Below are 3,753 nucleotides of genomic sequence, written 5' to 3'. Positions count from 1 at the left end.
ATGCTCATAATGCGGCATTGAAAGCTCAATCGGTTGTACGGTGTTAGGAAGCACGTCAAACGACTGTACGCCGCGCAATCAGGGTGTCGGTGTGTAACATCCTAAATATTTTAATATTAAATAAAGAAAAGTCGTGTTAAGTTGTCGTGTGTTAAATGATTAATTTATATTAGACAAGAAAAGATCATGAACTTGGATTAATTAAGATGGATTAAAGGGAATGGGCCTTAGGTCCATAGGCTTTAGGGGATATAAATATCCTCCTAAACCACCCTAAAACCCTAAATCCTCATTTCTTTCCATCCTAATCTCTACACACTCCAAAAACACACACATCTTACACCACCATATTCGGCCGAGAGAGTGAAGGTGAGATCCAAGCCAAGCAAGCCTCGATTCTTGTTAGATTCTCGTGATACAAGATAGATTCAAGACCAAGAGCTCATAACCAAACTAAACCGTAACCTCAAAACGCGTAAAGGTATGTCTTTTATACCTTTAAAGTTTACGTTTTTATGAACGGTTAGCCTTGAAACTTGAGTCTAGAATAGATCGAGTATAAACGAAACATAAAGTTGTAAACTTGATATTAAATGCGAGTGTGATGAACCCGAAAATGGAAACGGCTCGATTAATGAAACCCTTAAACCTAGTATTGAACGTTTTTGAACTTAAAGGTCCAAACTTTACGTATTTTCGGGTCAAATCTTAACCAAAAACGACCCATAGGAATAGTCGCGGGTTAGTTAAATACCATATCCATGGATTTCGCGTTAAACGGAGATGATTATGGGGGAATTAGAGGTGAACAGTGGTTGCGGCTGGGCAACTTCGCCTGCAGCTAAGGTCGCTGCACAAGTTCGCCAAGCAAGTTCGCTGAGTAAGTTCGCCTGGTGATAAGTTCGTTCAATGCTAACTTCGCATGAGCTAAGTTCGCTGAATGCTTAACTTCACCGGAGATTAAGTTCGCTTAAATGATAAGTTCACTAAGATAATAAGTTTGCTTAATGTTAAATTCGCTTAATATTAAGTTCGCCAAAAGTTAAGCTCGTTGAGAAATGAATTAAAATCATAGTGAAAAAATGTGTTAAGATAGTTAATGAAAATAAAATTTTTTCAAGCTGACCTGGCAGCTTAACCCCAGCCAGGGGCTCTGCCCCTTAGACCCCGCTAGGGGCTGCCGCCCCTAGAACCCCGCTGCCAGAGGCGCTGCCCCCGGACCCCTGTTCGTTGGGGGTAATAATTGAACTATGAAGACGATATGGGTGATGTTAGTTAATTGATACGTGTAATTGTTATACAGTTAGTCGTGTGCAACTCAAGAAAGGGATTACCATAAACGGTGAACGTAACCGACTTCAGGTGAGTTTCTAGCCCCACTTCCCTTGTTATGTTTTCAGGGCTGTTTGCATACTCGATGTGAATGTTAATACACTTACCTTAAATGGTAAGTGTATGTCTTAATGATAAATGTGATTGTTACGAATGTATGCTTGACAGTACTGTGAACGACCTTCGGGTATTGCACGTATCGTTAAGGCAAGTATAGTGTAGTATGTATGTTATGTGTATGTGAATAAGGAAGTATGTACGACTATGATATGTATGATATTAAATGTATGGATATGATAGTGGTGATGATAATGAAAGGTAAGGTAAGGTTAAAGGGTTGCATACCCTAATAATATATGCGAAAGTTAAAGGGTTGCATACCCTAATAATATATGCGAAGGTTAAAGGGTTGCATACCCTAGTAAAATATGCGAAGGTTAAAGGGTTGCATACCCTAAAAATATATGCGAAGGTTAAAAAGGGTTGCATACCCTAATAATATAGGCGAAGGGTTATCGGGCGAAATGTCCTTTATAACGTAAGGTATGAATATGAAAGGAAAAGAGTAAGTAAGTAAGTATGTATAAACGAAAGTATGAAAGCATTGGGTACGTATGAAAGTATGTATTTATGAATATGTTGTATGTTGTATGATTAACTAGAACTCACTCAGCGTAGCTGACTTTTAGTATGCACGCAGATGAGTAGGATGATGTAACACGTTAAGTTTTCAAAATGAAAAAAAGTATAGCAATACCATACTCAAAATAAAGAGAATAAAATACTCGTTTTTATGATATAATGCCTTTTAAATATTATTAACGTGTGAAAAAGTTATAAGCGTTTAAACGTCATGGGGGTAGTTGGTTTAAAATAAGGGGTATATATGTAAGCATTCTACAAACTAACAAAATATAATTATAGTGAAAGGACCAAATTTGTAATTATTATCGAATAAATTAGCATCAGGCGTACATTATTTTTGCTAAAAGACAAAATTGCCCCTAAAATGTGTTAATCATATGCTTTATGGTTTGTACTTAAAGCAACAAGTTTGATACATCTTAAAATTTAAGAGATCCCTCACTCATTCTTTATATATAGTATAGATATAGATAAGCAGAATGTGTTGCAGGGTACTCAACTCTAGCCATAGAGATACATCAACATCATAACCCGAATTGATCATTAATAAGCCCCTAATTGAGTTATGTGATTCAAAGTAAGTGATCAATCAAGGTCATGTGGCCTTGGGTCAAAAGCCTGCACGTGAAATCATTGTTTATATTGACCAGTTTGCATATATATTTAGGTACCAAAACATTTTCTTTGATTTAGGTTTATGCGCATGAACTGTTACAATTTAAAATAATAATAATAATAATAATAATAATAATAATAACAATAATAAATCATTTGAAGATATGCAAATAATCCAGAGCAGTTGCTGAGGTCAGTTTTCAAAGCATCTTTGATTTGTAAGTATTTTTATACTTGTCGCACGTTATATTCTAAAATACAAATTTATGATTTATGAAATGCATTCGTTCTTTGGACATGAGAACCATAGAATCACTCTGTACGGCCTATAAACATGTTGTGAGTACTTCAAGCTAAATGTTTGAAGCTATACTTATATTTCATGCTAATATATTAACCCTTGTATTTATAAATATATGGTGTTATGAAGGTGAGAACTTAAAAAGGTTTATGGGAGTGACAACTGGATCAATGCTTGAAGAGACACAAGGGTTATATAAATAACACCATCAACTATGTTTCTTATATAAAGGTATCGTTCACCCTAGAAATATATTAATCTTTAATCCAATATTAAAAATGTAAGTATTTAAAATGCAATTATACTTGCAGATATTTGAATTGGATCCATGTAGCTGTTCAAGAAGTTTGCAATTGGCTGATATTCAGAAGTATGTTATTTTTGGTTTTTGATTTAGAATAACATGTTTTTTTTATCGGTTTCTAGAATTCGAATAACATTTTGATATCATTTAACATCTTTGATAGAATTTTTAGTTATATTTGTGTTTGCATCTATATTTATATGATTTTGTAAATATTTATGTGTGTGAAAATATTGTAAATAATATCCGAAGCAAGCCAGCAGTTGCAAGTTGGTTGAAAAAAGTGGTGGCAGTGGGCAGAAGTGGTCGCAAGATTTGCGACTGCGACAGTGGTCAGAAGCTTTGCGACCGCAACAGAAGTGGTTGCAAGATTTGCGACCGCAACAAGGGTTAGTAGATTTGCGACCGAAACTGGGGTCAGAGGATTTGCGACTGCAACAAGAGTTAGAAAATTGCGACGGGCAAAACCGGTCGCCAGTTTTGCGACGACAGAAGTGGTTGCAAAATTTGCGACTGCAACGGTGAAAATGGTCGCAACAGAGCAGTTGCGGACTGT

At 35.8% G+C, this 3,753-nt stretch overlaps 1 long non-coding RNA gene across 1 annotated transcript; it reads left to right on the top strand.

Moving 5' to 3' along the window:
- Positions 1–2,781: 2,781 nt before the first annotated feature.
- On the top strand, positions 2,782–3,396 carry LOC143605981 (uncharacterized). Its single transcript, XR_013148655.1, has 2 exons — positions 2,782–3,124; positions 3,205–3,396. It is a non-coding gene; the product is annotated as an uncharacterized LOC143605981 (long non-coding RNA).
- The last annotated feature ends 357 nt before the right edge of the window (positions 3,397–3,753 follow it).

The sequence above is a fragment of the Bidens hawaiensis genome, unplaced genomic scaffold, assembly GCF_021521415.1.
Source record: "Bidens hawaiensis isolate Kalapana, Puna unplaced genomic scaffold, B.hawaiensis_p1.1 tig00072347_1, whole genome shotgun sequence".
NCBI classification, from domain to species: domain Eukaryota; kingdom Viridiplantae; phylum Streptophyta; class Magnoliopsida; order Asterales; family Asteraceae; genus Bidens; species Bidens hawaiensis.
The sequence above is the reverse complement of the archived record's forward strand: the minus strand, read 5'-3'. Positions and strand labels throughout refer to the sequence as shown.